Source organism: Chroicocephalus ridibundus, chromosome 5, assembly GCF_963924245.1.
Source record: "Chroicocephalus ridibundus chromosome 5, bChrRid1.1, whole genome shotgun sequence".
In the NCBI taxonomy this organism is placed as follows: Eukaryota; Metazoa; Chordata; class Aves; order Charadriiformes; family Laridae; genus Chroicocephalus; species Chroicocephalus ridibundus.
The window spans coordinates 27,866,002-27,886,039 of NC_086288.1; positions in this window are offsets into that span (position 1 = coordinate 27,866,002).

Sequence of the window (20,038 nt, forward strand, 5' to 3'; positions counted from 1 at the left end):
GGCACACACCCTTGTTACTGAAGAAAGTCAGTTTCAATTAATCCTGGTTCTCATTTCAGGTCTGCACAGCTGCCTCATGAAGTGACATGCATTGCTTTGAAATTTAGAGCTTTATGCTGCATGTGCTCCAAAAAGTAAGTTAAAAATGCTACCTGTCCTCTGGGAGGAGTCTTGTTCCTTGCTTTCCATTTGGAACTTAGTTCTACCCAGTTCGTATATACTCGGTACATATCACTTACAGAAGGAAACCTTCATTTTTATTTTTCACAAGAAAAATGACAAGGTTCTTTAAGCAGACATAGTGTGATTTTTTTTATTCATTTTATGCAGAACAAATCTCTGTAATAATGCCTAGGGTTTTTTTCATATAATTTGTAACACAGTGGGACAGAGATAACTGAATAGTGTCCCCTACTTCAGGGAAAGATTGCCATAGCATATACCTGCTAAAGTCAAACAAAGAGTATTTGACTGATCTTCAGAAGTCCTTGCTAGTATACACACTGGTATTGTTCTCAATATAATCAATTACTGTACTTTAAATAGTATTTCTGCCAACTAAAAGCATACCACACTGGAAGGCACTTTACCAAAGTCTTGTCTGTAAGCCTCAGCTTTTAAGCCTGGGTGATGTGTTTAAGCTTTTTTTTTATTATTATTATATTATTATTTTTAAACAGTTGTTAATTATTAAAGGCAAGAGATGAGAGGATACAACTGGTTTATCTTTCCTAACATCCTATGGCTGTCGCCAATGACCATAATGCTGAACCGCAGGACTTTGAGTCAATTCTGCACAACAGGCCACTGCACGTCCAACACCCATAGTGGGAATACTTAAGTGGGATACGATATAGATTCAAACATTTTTACCATTCCAAGTGTCTTTTATGGAGAGTTCCACTGGCATTTCCTTCCTGAGGTTATGTGCAGACAGAAGGAAAACCTTGCGGGCAGCACGGTACATGCAGGGACACGCTGTGTGCCCTCTGAGTTTTTCTGGTTTGCTTGGCCTGTCCTTTCTTTTAAAAGAAAGGCGTGTGCACCTCTTTCTTTTATGATTGAAATGAAACAAATTTGCTCGGGAGAGTCAAAAACCATAGGAGGGGAACCAGGTTTATGAAGATTCTTCATTTCAAATATACATTACTAACAGCATCAGAGGAAAAGTGAAACATAAAAGCTGATTTGTTTTTCTGAAACTGTTCATTTTGCTGTGGAAGCTTCTATTTAAAAAAAAAAAAAAAAGCAGTGCTAGGCTACACTCACATAGGAGGGAGGAATTTGAGCATACTGTTTTCTGTTCCCTCTAACAGCTTCTTTTTCTGTGAAATAGTGAGTTAGGGTGGTGGCTTTACAAAACATTTCCACTGGCTCCTGCACTCACCTCTGCCTGAGCCTAGCGCCTTCCCTGAAGGCACCCAAAATGTGTCCCATGGAGCCTTTCAGGCCCCACGCTCTTGCCTGCCACCCCGGTTTTAGCACAGACCAAAAAATGCAATACTGCTCAGCCACCTCAGGGATGTCCCCAAGCCTCCACCCCACGCAGAGTGCCGTCACTCCCAGGGTCCATGGGACAGGACAGTGGGGAAGAACCAGAGGCAAAACAACAGCATCCATTCCCCCAGGAGGGGGTTATCACAGGGGACGCTTTGGAGCCAGGTGGGTCAGTTCAGCCTGAGCAGGGCACCACCACCTCCCACCACAGGCACAGGCTGGATTTCAGCCCCTGCAGCAGCAGGACCGGCTCTGTTTGCGCAACTGTGCTGGGTGATGCTGACAGTGGATACAGTTTAATGAGGATTTTTGTGCCACACTATTCTTGAGAGCCATACCCAAGAAATGCAGTTTAAACACAAGAATTACACAGTTTTCCACTCCCTTTGTCTCTCTGCAAGTGATAAGAGTATCTCTAGATGGTGCAGGTGCTAAAAATCATTCATTCTCTCTACCCATAACTAGCCTGGAAAGCATTCACACCAATTTCTTCTCATTCTCACCTAACAAAGATCCACAGTGACATCTGTGATTCATTCAGTAAAACAACTATCTGGTGGAGATAAAGCCCAGATAGCTGACATCATCAGCGCAGGCCACAGGTAACTATTACTATTACTAGGATTTCATCTGGCAAGGACCTCGGCACAAATTCAACTCTCCCACCTTGCAGGAACAGCTCAGTGTAAATAGCCTAAGTTTACCCATCACTGTCTCCGTGGGTAAATGCTTCTCAGCCCTTGAGCTCACACTGTGTAAAAAACCAAAAGACACAGAATAGCTGCTCTCTGATGCCTTTGGCAAGGGAAAGCAGAGAGACAAATTATGATGGCTTTCACAGATAATTAACAAAGTCCATTTCTGATATGTTTTGAAGCATGGTTACTGGAATAGTGGGACTTTCGAGCTCTACAACATGCCCTTGTAAAATGCCACAGGAGAGTTTCCTTGGTGTTTGCTTTCCCAGGCAATCACAGGCTGTTGAACCTCCCCTTCGACAGTGTCTTTACTGGAGCAACGACAGGACGGTGCCAGATTATTTAGAGAGTAATGGGACTGTACTGCTTCCTGCTCGACAGGGAGCTCCATCTCACCTTTGCTGCTGCTTTCGCAGTGGAATAAGGTTTGCCTGGGCTGGAGCTCAACCAAGATGAAGTCACCCACCAAGTTCGACAGGCAGTAACCAGCAAGACTTTCTGCACCCTCAGCAAAGCTCTTTCTGGTTCTTTACTGTCCAACAGCTTCTCCATGGAGAATATAGGCAGTATTTTTTTGAATAGACTTCATGAATCTAAGCACACTTACAAAATTGATGCATATTACCAAACAAAAACCACCAAACTGACCTATGCCAACTTACTATTCTATTTTGTAAAAAGAAAGTCCATCAGGCAGGGGCTTTTCTTTTCCTCTCATTATTTAACTATGTAAACATTTTGGTTACAATAAAAAAGAAACATAAAAAAATAAATGAAATATAGGTTGTGGAAATACAGTGGCATTTATCACTACTAATAACTTTCTGGATGTTGTGTAGAGAGTAGGAGGCATCACAAGACTGAAGGTTAGAACAGATAAGAAAACTTATTTTCTGTGATGGAAATGCAGCATTAAGATTTTGGCTTCACTTTCCAAATGTTTGATGTCCGCTAAAAATTTTATCAAAGCTGGACATATAAGAGAAATATTGGTAATAACTAAAGCAAAATATCTTCTACAAATGTTTGGGCCAAAGTTTTGCACTGACTCTCAGAGCTGGTCTGGCAAGGGTACAGCTGGGTGAGCACCTCTTACGGCAAGTCTTTGTTTCACATTTCCATCTCTCTGCAGGAACTGAGTGCGGGATGCAGAGCAAAACCCAAAATGAGTTCCCTGAACTGAGGAGGGCTGCATGACCCCAGACGCGCCCTCCTGTTCTTTCAGCATGAGCCCTTGGCGTGGCAAGAATTGGAGATCCCCCTTTGCCACACCAGGCCTGCTCCCCATCACTCCCCACAAGCCCCCGCTCGGGAGCCAAGGCAGCGCACCCTCAGCTAACGGCAGCACCACGACTCTCTACCAAGTGCTGAGAAGCCAGAAAAGGCAAGAATGAATAAACGACCGAAATCCAAGGTAACATGAAACACTGCACTTTCTTTGCTGGCTGTAATAACTCTCATGGCTGTCATTTGTGGGCATCAGGTTGCCAGCTCTGCACAGCCCCTGTGCAGCCTGGCAAGAGCCACCACGCGCACTGCCAACAGCTGCCAGGCAGTGGCTGCCTCTGAGCCATGGCCACCTAGCTTAAGATGCAGACTACATGGCCATTTCCTACGTCCTCTGTAGTTTCTCCTGCCACTACTGCGCCGTGGCAAATGGGCTCAGAGTAGCACGTGCACCAATGCCACTGCCTTCTGCCCACAGCGGTGGGGAGGAGGCCCTGCCTGATGGAGATTACCAGCACCAGTGTTCCCCTGCCAGCACTGGGTTTATTCTTTAATCAGAGACAGTGAAGGCAAAGCAGGGGTCTAAATCAAGGTCCTTGTAATCGGTAGATCACAGAAATAATTTAGAAGAATAAACACTGCCACAGAATTTGTAGTTTCTGAGTATCATTTTAAAAAAAATATTCACATCTCTGTTCATGATGTATTCTTGCACCCACAGATCTTGAGCTCTACCAAAACAGGATTTTACTTTGCTTGTCACCTTGATGCAGGCAAGCAGGCAGATAAAAAGCAAAAGAAGACTACAGCTGGCAGTAAATCAGCAACTCTGTTTATTTTTGTGCCTTACTCAGGATTACAGGGAAAGAAATCCCCTGTTTAGAATGTTTTCACCACTTTTAGTTAACAGAAAACAAAGGTAGGAGGCTTTAGCTGCTTTGAAAGGCAAAAATCAAACCATAAAGCACAGTGCTACACTTGCGAGGCTTGTAGAGGAATGAAATTTTGTCACCTGATATGAAATCATATACTCCTCCCCCGTTTTCTTCGCTTTAGTCATAACATGAAGCAACGTTTTTCTCAGATCTTATTAAATACATCTCAGTAGGTCCCTGAAGCACGTTCGACAAGCATATTGGAAGATTAAATTTACAGGACATCACTCTCCCTGTACTCACATCTCTCTTACTTTGCTCACATCACTGGGTGCACCTCACCAGCTTGGGTGAGAGGACAGTCGAGCCCCCGGTGTATTCCATGAGTGGTTATTTCCTTAGGACTCAGTAGTACACAGCAGGACAATAACTCTTTCAGCAGGTGCTGGTATAAGGTTAGATGTCCTCTGCAAATGTCCTTTGGCACTGGGCTGCAAAGTTCTTGAGCTAGAGGAATTGCAGTCACTTAGTTTACCTTGAACCGTTTGAGCAAGTGTATGCTGAATCCCTGCAGTATGGTGGCCCTCGCTCTGACCCAGCAGCTTTGTCGCTGCTGAGCTGCAGGAGCAGATCTGGCCCCATTCCATAGACTCAATAGTTAAAATCCCAGTAGAATATTTCCAGTAAGGGCCATCCCTGCACCTTCTCTTCTCCCTAGACCATGCCAACTCTGTTTATTTATACCACACCTGCTTCCACTGATTTCATCCCTCTGTAGCCAGGTGTGTGAGAACAGAACCAGACCCAGGCTTTAACAGCTTTTCTGACCATCAGCAAAGCAAGCAAATGAGACATGTATTTAGCCAAATCACTCATCCGATCTTAATGTCACCTGAGATTAAGTCAAATAGAACTACCTCTCTTCTAGTGAAGCTCCTAAAAATGAAAAATATCTAATTTGTTCCTGCTCTGTTGACTGTGAAGGAAGGAAAAACCTGCAGAGAGTTAAATGCAAGGTATGGAGCAGTGAACCCATAGTTATGATATATGAGATCTGCGGTATGTTTATAAACAGGCTGAAATAACTAATGCATTTTAGAAATGGAATGTAATCTGAAAATGAAATGAGTTGACTTGTGTGTTCGATTGTCTTTACTCTTTGAAAAGAGTGCTGCTTTTTATTTTTGGGGTGTTTTTCTCCATTTGTCTTGATTTGGTTTTCTTTTACAAATTCAGTTCTTTAGAGTTTGAAAACCATGGGAAACCTGTTAAATGCTGAAATAGCAAAGGCGATGCTGAACCACCCAGGAGGCTGGATGAGGAGGAGGAAAGGAAAGGAATCCTAGGTAGGTTATCAAAATACATCATTTTAGGCACCTAGTTAATTCCAACAAATAACAGACAGTAGAAAAAGAATAAAACTTCATGAAGTATTTCACAGTTAAGAGATTACAATGCACATGCTCAGAGGTGTCCAGATGGTCTTCCAGAGAGAAACTGGAGATGATCAGCACTGACATTTTAGTGTCCAATGGAACATTCCAGGGCTAACAAATCCCTTTTTTAACCTAGTTTCTTACACACTATAAAGCAACTAATAAGGTGACAGGCTCAATTAACTAGAATTCTTTGCAAATCAACCTTGAGACTCACATTATACTTTTGCATCCGTGCTATTTTTTCGGTCACATCTCAACACAATTAGGCCAAGTGGAAGAGAGGCCCATGGACATACAGTGACCAGGAATACATTTAAACTGGGAATTAGATAATTTCTAACCATAGGAACTGTGGAGTTATGGAACAGTCTACCAAGGGAAGTATGCAGGGTGAAAAGCCAAACTGTCTTAAGGTGGTGTTTGGCTGGTTTGTGAAAGGGATGATGCATCATGGTTGCCTATAAAGAACAGGGACAAGACTTGATAATTCAGGAGATTCCTACAGTGCACAATTATTGTCCTTCTGTCCCCCAGCCAGCCGTTCAGTCTGCTATCACCATATGACAACCACTGCTAGAAATAACCAGCTTCCTTTGGTGAGCAGGGAGGTGGGAGACGGGGCAAGAGGGAGGACTTTGAATGCCAGCTAGGTCCAGAAGAGCCCCACTGAAGTCTGCCATGAGAAACGATGCAAGGCTTGTCATGGACTAAAGTGACCGACACTAGTTTTATGCCAGCTGGCTGAAGACGTTGTGATGTTTGACATGTAATAGCATGCTACTAAAGCTACAGCTGTGAGCATTACTAGCATTATGTGACAGCCTTCATGGAAGGTTGTCCGCTGTTCTGCTGTTGTTTTGACATGTTAATGCTCCTGCTGGGACTTTTGACTAAGTGTGGCATCAGAATGTTGCTGGGGCTCAGAATTGCGTGCACTGAAGCTAACATCTGCGCTCTCATAAGGTTCCCACACCCCTTGCCGCTCTCCCAGCCTTCTGCTCGCGTGTTACTGCCTGGCCTCACAGCAGGGGCAGCAAAAGTAAAGCTGTGCCCACCCACACCTCAGCGGCTGCACTTGCAACCTGGTGTTTTTAGCTGAAGCATACTTTCAGATAAATAGCTAAAGCAAAGTGTGTTTGGACAGTGAAGGTGATGTCTGGGGCCACAGCTCTGTCCTGCCTCCCTTATGGGGACGCTCACTTTTTGGGGACAGATGGCCAGGAACAGCCACATCTTCAACCACTTCACAGATATATGAGATTGCTCATCCCTCACAGCAACAGTCAGCTCTGCACCGGCTTCAGCTGCAGGACAGTGATGGGGAGGAGATGGGAAAATGCCAAGTCCCTGTTTAATTTCACCACATAACCCTCTGAGACACACGGAAAGGTTTGGAAATCTCTCAGTGTCGCACCTCTTGTTCCAATAGGCTTTTCTTACCGTAGGCCTGATAATTTCAGACTTTTTCATGCCAAATACCTCCTTAAGGTCAGTTCTTGACCCTCTTACCATCTCTGAGTATTACTTTTCTGCAGAAGCAGCTCTGTTGTGTCACTGAGCCCTTTTCCGCCCCATGTGGAGAGACCTAGGGAACGCATACATACTAATGTCCTACTGAAAGGCAAGTGTCAGAATGAGCCTCTAAAATTTAATCTGTTTGACTAAAGACCAAAATCTGCCAAAGTAAATGGAGCTGTACCAGTTTGCCTCAGAGAGAACTGAACCTCTGAACCACAATGAAATTAATCTCAGTTTAGAGTACTATGCTAAGGGCAGCAGCAAGAGACATTGCTGTCTGAAATATGTTGGAAATACTGTGAAATACTTCAGAATCAAATACTAAGCAGTCTACTAAACTGGAATACACTATGATGTTGCTTGAGAGTCTGATTTGTCTGCTAGTTGTATTAGATGGCAAGTCTGGATTACCTCATAAACAGTCTCTTCTGGCTGGAGAGGTATTCAGCCATGAAAGCAGTGATTAAACAAGAGTTAAATAAGATAATTTGTTAGTTAAATTTGTTGTTAAATACAAATTTGTCAGGCCAGAAACACTAACATATGCACCTTCCTTAATACAAGTTAAGGGCCTTAGTTTCCCTGATTCCCAAAGAAGTTTGCATAATGACTACAGTCCAAGATTGTGTCCTGGGATCCTCAGTTACCAAAGATGATGTGAAGGGCACATTGATCCTCACAGTTTGAGCCTGCCTAATTTACATGCTTGGTTTCTGTTCATGAGGCTGTATTTAGAAGATGTGGATGCTAAACTGTCTTCTCTCCCCTCCTACCTCTTTAATTCATTGTCAAGTTTGAGCACTTTAGCACTCAAATTAGGAGAAGCTAATGACAAAGCTGAACATGCAGCCTTAATTGTAGTTTGGTATGGATCATAGTCTACACATACACTTCTCCAAAGGCACGTTCTATTCTCAAGTTCTGTAACTCAGTGTTTAGAGCTAGAAAGTTTCTTTAGCATTACCCAGTTAGGCTTTAAGTCTAATGATGCCTTAGCTATGGATATTTGCCATAACATCCTGCTCTTCCATTCCAGCTCTTTTTAATTGGAAACGGATTATTTCTTCCAGAGGAGCTAGTGAGAGAAATCTGTTTTCACTTGGCACTTAGGCCAGAAATGTTATTGCCACTCCTGCCGTAATTGCCTGCTAGCTTTTATTAGTTTGTATCGATCTGACACAATCCACATTTTTTGGATGCTTTCTAAATCTCTCTCTTTGAATTCAGTCTAAAATGAAGTAGATTTTACTCCATCATTTACTCGCATCCCTGAACCATATAAATATCACTTCATCTTTTTCGCAGTTCAGATTTCTCTCTGTGACAAACTTAATATTAGTTTACTGCTACACACCTTCAGGGCCAAGCCCCTGCAGCACAGCTGAACAGAATAATAAATACCATGGGACAAAAAAAAAAAATCACTGTACAGCTACAACTGCTCATTACAAATTTATCTCTGGTGCTGCAGGTCCCAGCCCTCTGTCCCATCCCAGCCAAACCATCTGCACTCATAGCAACAGCAATCACCCACAATACTTGGCTACTGTGGCTGCCGTGATGAGCTCTGAACTGCACTCTCCTATATCATGCCCAGAAGTGAGTGGCTAGTGTGCTTTATAGGCTGCTTGCTTTCCTCCCCATTTGTCTTCAAGGGGATAAACATGCAACTGGTCAACTGCGGGACAGATAGCTGTTATGGTTTGTTGTCAAACTCCCTTGGCTTTTAACCAGCGCTGCTTTACTGTCCCTTTCAGAAGGGTCAGTGACATACATTGAATCTGCAGGCACAGCACAAGGCTGGAAATCAGGGGACATCAGCTTTGCCAATGGTCTGCTGCATGACCTTGGGTAGCTACTTCAGCTTCTTCAACTTTCATTTCCGCTTGTGCCCTTTGTTGACTCTGTTTTTGATGAGAATGTCATCTGGGACAGATCTTACTATACTTACAAATGTCATCAAGTACAACATGACTGGCACTTTTTTGGTGTTTCTAGCTGCTAATGTAATATAAATTAGGAACAATTAAATTATTCTTCTGTCCTATCAGTAGCATTAATTTACTTAAATCAAGAAAAGGTTGGTAGCCGAATTATGTTGAGGTGTACGTTGAGTATGTTGAGGTATCCAGCCTAAAGTCATTACCTTCTGATTAGCCTAAACTGCAAAGAATCATCTGAACTCAAAGTACTTTTAACTTCTGAGGGCCTGAGACAACAGTACTGGAAGCCAGTTAGTGCTTCTCAAGAGATGTTCAATGCTGTGCAATGACTAGTTCTCTCAAGAAACGGCTACTGGAAAAGAAGAAAAAGATTTATGGGCTATTAGGAGAGAGGTAGATATTAGTTTTCTGGAGCCATTTCGTAGCTCAGTGTCTTACAGCCATCTGGATTTTGACAGTGATGGATCTAACGTGACTACGCTGCCTAGCACCGCATTTCCTTTCTCAATTCCTCGCAGAAATGATGGATTGCCAAGCCAGTATCTGAGGCATGCTGGCTTCTTTGGATGACCCAGAAAATAAGGGCACTGCATAAATGTTTGGCCACATTGGCTTTCCTGAAAAGCATCTCATAATTTGTCGCTTTTAACCCTCTGAGCCCCAAATGCGGAGGCCATCCACCCTGTAGGGCTGAGTGGGTAACTTCTGGCTATTCTTAAACTATTTCCAGCCAGTCAGAAAAGCATTAGTACGTACTCATTACTACCAACAGGTCTCTGGTTTGGTTTTCAGACCACCTGTACATTTGCCCAGGGTCAATATAGGCTGTGCTGTCTGTATGATTTCATATGGACTTAGTTTTGTGCATATATGAGGTTGACAATCACATTAAAGCCTCCCTTTTGTTTGTTTGGTTGGTTTTTTTCCCTGAAAACCTACTTGTTTTCTTTCTTACTTGTTTCAGTTCAGTCTAAACTTCCTTCATTAATTGCAAGAGCACAATTTGCATTGTATTTGGGCTCATTTAGTTATAGGTTTAACTTTGATTTGTCTGTTCAGCAGCTTGTCACAGATCATACGTATTTATGAAGGAGGCCAAAGACCACTGGCATACCAATGTTATAAATTACCTTAAAAAAATAATCTTTTTCTTTTTACAAAGAAAATCTTTCTAAGCGCTAACTCTCAAGATAAGTTTTACCAATTATTAAGCGTAGCAGTCCATTCCTTCTACAGAAAGGCCACTGTGTCCACAAGCACATCAACGACAGAAATGCTTTATAGAGCTGTTCCCCAGTCAAACTGGCTCAAAAAAACCTCCGTGACAGTCTCCTGCCATCAGCAGGTTCCCAGCCTGTGTAAGGCTGATTTGCTTATTTTATGCAAGTTCTCCCCCGTTTCAGCGCTGGTGCATGAAGGCAGAGCAGAAGGCAGTGCTCCCTGGCTGTTTCTCCCAGCCTGATGGTACTGAGCTGCTGGGGCAAAGCTGTAAGAGTGGACCTGGGAGTTCACTGTCTGTGCTGAAGAGCTGGCAGATGGGTCTGCCAAAATTAAAGCCAAGCTTTAATCCAAAGGCAGTGGGGTACTACTTCACTAAAAGAAAGTTATTCTATGAAAAAGCATCAGAGGTGACACTGAAGCGAGGTTCCTTACTCACTTTTAAGTTTTGCATATGATCGTGGGCGTTTTGTGTCAGGGAAGCACAGTTCTTCATAAAAGCAACAAAATATATAGGAGGTATTTTCAGATATTACGGCTTTGCCATTGCAAAGGTGACTTAGCAATGTGCATGGCAAGTTCTGAGCAAAAATTTTGTGATGATCTCTCTCTGCCTTCTTTTGCTGCTGTATTTGCAGCTTAATCACTGAACTGAAATACCCAGGCTCAGCAACCAAGGCACTTTGGTTTTTCTGCCTGAGCATAAAGACTGCTTTCTAGCTGAGTCCTTTTTCTGTGGATGTTTTCTCCACATATTGTTATGTAAAAACATTAGCATAATTTGCCTCATATATGTAATAAAGCAGAAAGGTTGGTAGGACACAGTACAAGAGTACATAGTTCCTTGGTGTATTTTAACTTGACATTCACAGAAACTAACTCCAGGGGCCATTAGCCATCATCAACCCGACACAAAAAATGGTGCTAACACATACTTCCATCCCTGAACTACGCCGCGCTCAGTACGTAAGCACTGCGTGTTCAGGGCAACCAAAGCTCAGGCAGAGGTTTTGCCAAATGAAACCACGGGGGGCAGCAGAAAATGGAAATTGTCAGCAAGCTAGGAGCAGAGACAGACACCAAAAATTAGGGGAGTAAAAACGAGTCCAGTTTCCTGGCAACAGAGCTCGATGTAATGGTCTGGGAGCCCTGTAAGTGTAATTGTTTGTCTGCTGTTTGGACCACCTCACCTCTGTTTAAAGAGGTCTTGTGTACGCTGTAAACACATTATCCTACAGCATGTGCTGGGTCATGTCTTAGGCCAGTGGCAAAAAGAGCCAGCAGCCAGATGTCATTCTGCTTGGCAAAGATTTGTTTCTGCTTCAGGTAGTAATACATTGCCCACAATATTAGTTTGCAATAATCAGGAATCCAGAAACAGCAGTTGAGATGGAGCCCTATTGTGCTAGCTGTTTTCCAAAGCACAAAACAAGAGAAAGTCACCCTTTTGATGACTTTACATTAATAAATGCCTCCTTGTGTTTTCAAAAAAGAAACTCAAAGTAAGAGAGATTCAGCCTGGATTTGAAAACAAACACCTTCCCCTAGGTAGGAAATCATCTGATCAACTTGTTCAGAGGTACCCAGGCAAGCAGAAGTCGTAAGAAACTGAAGACAGTCCCAGTGCAGTTCTTAACCCAAGATTTTATTCCCTCACTTCCTTTGATAAACCCCTGACTTCATTTGTACAAAGCAAATCCTTTACTGCCTCACCTCTATGTACAGGGCTGTATACAATCACATGCTTTCTGCTGTGCCTTCTGCTTGCTGTCAGGAGCAGAGCTGGCACCTTGTTCCAGATTTGTACCTTCTGTGGGCATCACAGCACTTCAAGTGCAGCCTGGGGAATGAGTACACAAAATGCAAACTCTTTTTCAAGCCACTGTCCTTTAATCAAACTGGAATCATGTTTCTGGAACTTCAGATAAAGTTTCCCATTTTATTTGAGAAAACCAGGCAGCCAGAAAAATCCACTTTGCAAATCCTGTCTAAAGTTACAGTGAACTATGGTGGCACTTGCGTCATTGCTGGGCTTCTTGTTTTGCCTCTGCAAAGCTATCCTTAATATTTCCTACTCAGTAGGCGAAATGTACTTCTGAAACAATCCTCCTTTCCCCATCTCACACACGAGTATAAGAATTGTATATCAAAACAAACCAGAGGTACATTTAGTCTAGTGTGCTATCTCCAGTGATGGCAAATATCAGACATCTGTGGCTGCATGCCAGAAGAAGGACAACCGACAGTGATATTTATGTACTCTCCCAGTCTTCAATGATTTTTGGATCAAAAGCCCTGTGCCAGATATAGTGTCTGTACATCATAGCCCACACTCACACCTGGTCATACCTAGTGCTAAAAGAATTGCAAATAGAGGCACAGCTTAATTTCACAGCTTCTGTTTGTGGGGAGGAGGTATTAACATTTTTTCATGACAAACCTTATCAGAAATACACTGATTTGCCCCTCAATGTTGGTTGCAGTTGGGAGGATTTTGATCCATGCTTTACAGCGACTCTACCAAATACCTATAACACTCCAGGATTCATCTCTTTCTTCTGTATTTTTTTAGCTTACACAAATGATGAACTTCTAAACCCACGTTTTCATTAGTCATTCATTAAGGATAACAATCTCACATAACTTTTTCTACTCATATTCTCAATGTAGATGCCAGAATTATTGATCATTTTATAATTCTTTGATTTAAAGTTTCTCCTTTCAAAACTTTACATACTTCTGAGTTTCTGAATGGTAAGGATGATCTACATTTTAAAGCTGAGTTAGAATAACAGAGGGGCAAATATAAAATACGACAGCTATTCCTAAAGTAATCCATGTGTAGAAAACAGTGTTGCAGAATAAGGGTGTCTTATTCTGGTACAATTAGGAAGCAGGTTGAACTAAATCAAACTCAAGTCAAGAGCAAAAGTTGTAAACTACAAGTGCAAATACATGATGTGAGTTATTCAGGAATTTCTGAACAGCAATTCCAAACTAACTCCATGCCTCTAGCTCATGTCTAAATGAGCTCATTCACCAGGGGCCAAGGAACACGGCTAATTTACCCAGCTGAGACGTAGAGCACCAAATTAACCCAGCAGTATCACCTTCAGTATCAAAACAAGCTAGTTTAAAGCTCAGATAGTTCTATTTCTATACAGTACTTCATGAAGGTATATAGAATCATAGAATTGCTTAGGTTGGAAAAGACCTTTAAGAACATCAAGTCCAACTGATAACCAAACACTGAGAAGTCCACCACTAAACCACGTCCCTAAGTGCTACATCCACCTGTCTTTCAAATACCTCCAGGGATGGTGACCCAGCCTAAGCCACCTGTTCCAATGCTTTACAAGCCTTTCAGTGAAGAAATTTTTTCTAAATCCAATCTAAACCTCCCCTGGTGCAACTTGAGGCCATTTCCTCTTGTCCTATTGCTTGTGACTGGGGAGAAGAGACCAATACCCACTTCGCTATAACCTCCTTTCGGGTAGTTGTAGAGGGTGATAAGGTCTCTCCTCAGGCTCCTTTTCTCCACACAAAACAACCCCAGTTCCCTCAGCTGCTCCTCATAAGACTTGTGCTCTAGACCCTTCACATCAGCTTTGTTGCCCTTCTCTGAACATCCTCCAGTACCTCAATGCCCCTACCATGGTGAGGGGCCCAAAACTGAACACAGAATTCAAGGTGCAGCCTCACCAGGGCTGAGTACAGGGGGACAGCCACTTCTCTAGTCCTGCTGGCCACACTATTTCTGATACAAGCCAGGATGCTAATGGCCACCTTGGCCACCTGGGCACACAGCTGGCTCATATTCAGCCAGCTGTCAAACACACCCCCCAGGTCCTTTTCCACCAGGCACCTTTCCAGCCACTCTGCCCCAAGCCTGCAGTGTTGTTTGGGGTTGTTGTGACACGAGTGCAGTACCTGGCACTTGGCCCTCTTGAACCTCATACCATTGGCCTCTGCCCATCAATCCAGCCTGTCCAGGTCCCTCTGTAGAGCCTTCCTACCCTCAAGCAGGTCAACACTCCCACCCAACTTGGTGTCACCTGCAAACTTACTGAAAGCGCACTCGATCCCCCTGTCCAGATCATTGATATAGATGTTAAACAGATCTGGTCCCAATATTGAGCCCTGGGGAACACCACTTGTGACCAGCCGCCAACTGGATTTAACTCCATTCACAACCACTCTTGGGGTCCAGCCATCCAGCCAGTTTTTTATCCAGCAAAGAGTACACCCATCCAAGCCATGAGCAGCCAGTTTCTCCAGGAGAATGCTGTGGGAAACGGTGTCAAAGCCTTTACTGAAGTCTAGGTAGACAACATCCACAGCCTTTCCCTCATCCACTAAGGGGGCCACCTTGTCATAGGAGGAGATCAGGCTAGTCAAGTGGGATCTGCCTTTCATAAACCCATGCTGACTGGGCCTGATCACCTGCTTGCCCTGAACATGCCACGTGATGACACTCAAGATGATCTGCTCCACAACTTTCCCCAGCACCGAGGTCAGACTGACAGGCCTGTAGTTCCCCAGATCCTCTTTCTGGCCCTTCTTGTAGATGGATGTCACATTTGCTAACCTCCAGTCAACTGGGACCTCCCCGGTTAGCCAAGACTGCTGATAAACGATGGTAAGTGGCTTGATGAGCGCCTCTGCCCGCTTCCTCAATACCTTTGGGTGGATCCCATCTGGCACCATAGACTTGTGCATTTCTGAGTGGTTGAGCACATCACTAACCATTTCCTCTTGGAGTACAGGGGTTTCATTCTGCTCCCTTTCTGTGCCTTCCCTTTCCGTACTCTCCATCTGGGTAACCTAAGAATATGATTTGTAGAAGGTGAATGGACACAAATACAAGCATCAAAGCATTTAAAAGCCTAATGGTCATCTCAGATGGAAGGTTATTGTATCCATGGGCACAGTAGGTGGCTTTACTTGCATTTCTGATCTGTTACAGGGCTAAGTTAGATGGGTCAGTATAACCACCATTACTCCAAAGAAAAGCTACTTTGCTGCTGTTTGTGATCCACCCTACATAAGGTTGCAGGTGTCAAGCATCCTGGATCCTAACACCAGATTTTCCTCACATGGGTTTTGCAAGTCATTTTCTATCACAATCAGTAGTCAATGGTGTGAATCCACTTTATTTTGCATTGCAACAGATTAAGATTGCACGCACACACACAGTCAGTTAACTGCCTGAGAGGGATCTACATCAGAATAATAAATTGCAAAATTACCGTGAAGAACTCCCTAGTGCTTAATAATCCTAGCATATGTGTGCTATGGATCCAAATACTTAGCACAGGTTTGCATCAGAAATGACCAGCTTAAATGGCTTCTGAAGAAAAGTGTTTCTAGATGATTTTTTGAGGGGAATTTTAAACATCTGTCAGTTTCTGGTGTTAATTTTTCTACTCAAATCTTCCTAATTAGCAGTTAGCTGCAAAATATCAAACTGGCTGATAGAATTATTTACTGCTTAAATACTGAACACTGACTAAGCGATACTAGGATATGATCTACTGATTTGTTTTGAATTATAAACCCATAAACCTTTCTTGCATCCATAATTTTCTGTTTAATATTCATTGTCCTGAATGTTCCATCAACACAGATACTCTACCGATTTATTTATTTTTAGAAATAATGAAGTGATGATTGCCATCTCAGGTTCTTTTCCCCACCATATAAGACTCACTGTGACACAAAGGAAGAAGAGTATGGGAGTGGGCAGAGGGGGTGTGTGTTAACCAGGACCTAGAACAACTAAACATTTTCATGTCCAGTTCTCAGAGGTTACTGAATGATACCCATCTCAAGTTTGATTCTATGAATTTAGCCCTGTGAAGCCAAGAAGTTGTAACCCACAAACAATAGTGGAAGGAAGATAGGAAACACAAAATATAATCCGTCTAAATTTTAATATCAGCAACAACCCTGTGGAAGAACAAAGTGAGCTGAGAGAGTCCCAACGCATCATCTCCAATCAATGCTAACTCCACTGATTTCTGCAACATCAACTGCTACCGGACCAATCTAATTTTGCACCCAAGCTGAGTGAAGTTTGTAACACCAACTAGTGTTCTGAAGCGTGAAAAAAATGCTTTAGTAATCAAGAGTTAGTGCTAGCAATAATTTGTTCAAGTTCAAAAGCTTAAAATTATTTGAGCCCAGCTTCTCTCCAGCTACTGGAAGGTTCAAACACAGCTTCAATTCCTGCTAAAGTGTTTGACAGCTGCTGTCTAATTATATTTCTTTTCTTTTGGAATTAACAGACTGTGGGCTTTGATGAATTGGTATTGATTAATCACACCTCATGAAAACTGCACACAGCATAGAATTGCTACCTGATATTTGTTTGATAATAAATTAGACCAAGGTTGCCATCAATAAATAAATATTTGTGTCATCATCCAAACTTCACAACAACTAGAAGGCTAAAGAGTACCTTACTGAGAGTAACAGGACCTTACAGACAAAACTAACTTTTCTCAGATTCACAGTAAATTCAAGACATTCTTGGTAAACAGACTGCTGACTACTTACACACACTATTCAAAAGCTTTTAACAGGCACTTAGAAATAAAGCAAAACAAAGCTTTTGGCTAAGCAGCTTGCCTTTCTTGTGCTTTGGTGCTGGGATGAGTCCCTCTGAAGTACAGTAGCTAATACAACTTTGAAAACTCCTTTCCTCAAATCATGACAAAAAAGAAACAGCAAATTTGCAATGGTGGTAGGCAAGCAGGCTAGCAATTTAGTATCCCAAAACACATGAACATTGGGTTGGGCTCATGAAGCATGTTACATGACTTCTTGTCATATACAACATACCCAGCACTGTCTCCTCCACTGTCACAGCACTTTGCAAAGGCTCAGGCAAGGTGAAAAAACACTGCTGAAACATATATATAGACAATCCACTCGTACAAAAGATGAACACAAGGCAGATGTGTTGTCAAACTTCCACATTGCCCTGGTTTTGGCTGGGATACAGTTAATTTTCTTTGTAGTAGCTAGTATAGTGCTGTGTTTTGGATTTAGTACGAGAATAATGTTGATAACACACTGAAGTTTTAATTGCTGCTAAGCAACGTTTATACTAAGTCGAGGACTTTTCAGCTTCCCATGCTCTGCCAGCGAGGGGGTGCACAAGAAGCTGAGAGGGAGCAGAGCCAGGACAGCTGGCCCAAACTGGCCAAAGGAATATTCCATACCACAGATGTCATGCTCAGTATATAAATGGGGGTTGGCCAGGTGGGAAAGGGGGCAGGAATCTGCGATCACTGCCCGGGATGGGCTGCCCAATCGATGAGGTGGTGAGCAATTGTATTGCATCACTCACTCTGTATATTCTATCGTTATTTTAGTCTAGGTATGTATTCCTTCACTGACTTCCCTAGGCCCTTGCAATGTGGTGTTTTCCTCTCCAAGTCCCACATTCTCTTGCAGAAGGAGAGGACTTTTCTTAGAAGCCTTGTAATTGAGATGACAAAAAAGCACTACAAAATTTTCTCCCTGGTCGTAGATGACAGATGGATGCTTCCAAGTGCTGTCTGTCCTCTGTCATCTGAACCTATAAATCAGCTGCAGAAATAACCCAGTAAACCTGCTTTAAGGGTTTAGAAGTATGATAATAAATTCTCTCAGTTGCAACATTACAGGACATTCACCAAACCACAGCATCCCACCTTTAAAAGCAGAGTTATGCTGGACACACACATAACTGTATTGACAATAATTGGAGTACAATTACTCTTTTGGCTTTTAAAATTACATACAGTTGTCAGCAAGCAAAAAAAATACTAGAAACCTAGTCCAATTTGGTCTGGCATCTACTGACATAAAAGTCCTTTCAGAATTATGACCTACAAGGCAAAAGAAAGGCCAAATTTACTCATCACCAAATGTACAGCATGATTCAGACCTAATTTTCCCCACTTAAAGTCTCTTCCACCTATTGACATGGATTTTATTTTTTTTTTAAAAAGTGCTCTGACATGTATTACATGTATTTAGAAGCACCAGGTACATAAAATAATACACAAAAAAAAATCATATTAGTAAGTGCCTCTCAAACAACATCCCTGCATCCCTGGTCTGGCACAGCATTTTTTGAGTAGGGTTTATGCACCTGTAACTTCCTAAGCATTTCTGCATCCATGATTGCATGTGCTTCAGGACCCTACTTGCCAAGCTCCAGGACCTCTAGATCTTGTGAGCTCCCAATTTGTTAGCAAGGAAAACAGTTGACTATATGCTGACTTTTGGACTTGTGTGATTTTGTTTATGCCTGGAGATGACCCAGTGTTACCTCTGCTGCTCTTCTGTCTCCCACAACTCATTGTCCTATATCCCCAGTTTCTCCTGTCCAACATTCTCCTGTTATAGCTCTACCTTGTGGCTTTCAAGTTGATTCTTTTGCTCTCTGACATATTTGTTGATCTTCAAGGCAGGTAACCCCATTCTTCACCAGTCCTCGAGCTCACACTTTCAGGTGGGTGGTGAGCTATCAGCCGCTACAGGCATTGCAAGACCTGTCAGTCAGGTGGCTATTGGCAGCAAGTAGGAGCACTTTGGTTGTTGTGATTTATGACAGCGTAAAGAAAACCAGAAGACAAGGTGAAGCAAAAATACCTTTGAAGATATCATGCATGTAAATAGACAAAGGATCTTGGGAAGATGCTGGAGGGTGGTCAACTCTGCTACTGCAGTCATTCACACCAGGAAATGCAGTTCTGGTGCTGTCCTAAGCCTAACGCAAACTGTTGCTGTCATTTACCTTGGACATCAGCTCCAAAACTGAGCTGCTCTAACATTAGAAGAAGGCTTCTAACTTTAAGTGTGGCCAATTTATGCACAATTATTGTTGTGACAGCATCATCTTTCCTATACAATATTTGTTCTTCCATTGCAGCGGTCACGCAGATCTGCTTTCAGCCATAGGGGCAAATCTATACATAATTTCCAACAAAATCTTAGGCCTTTTCTGGCACTTTTTAGCCTCTTCATGTGTGCAGGTGAGTATGTATATACATACACATGTTTCCATAGTAACTGGTCATTACCCTTTCTAGAGCACTGCATACCATAAAGCAGAAAAATTATAATTGGGTTTAAAGCATAAGATGATATAATTTAAAGACATATCCCTCTTTTTTTAAAGCCACCATGAAAATAACATGATCATTTCCTTTTCTTTCTTACACTGTGGTTAGAAAGGCATCCTCACGTACAGAAACAAAAACATTCAAGAGTAAATACTAAAAATTCATGAAGTGCATGGGTTTTAGGGGGGAAAACCAAAAATAAATCAATATGACCTTTTTGACAGAACTCCATAGAAAGTCTTTATAATAGGTGAATATAGCCTTCATATAAGTACAAATAAAAGCTATCAAAAGTTACATTCCCGGCAGCTTGGAAGGCACAGTAAAAGGCATGTAGCTGTGATTCTCAGGGGGCAGGCAGGGGAACACAGCAAGGCCGTGCAGCCTTTGCTCACAGCATCTAAGATGAAAAGACCAAGACCTTCGCTTCTCTAATAAAGTTCCTGGAATGGAAACGCTGTAAATTCAAGCCACTGGGAAATCATGGTCTAAAAAAACCCCTCC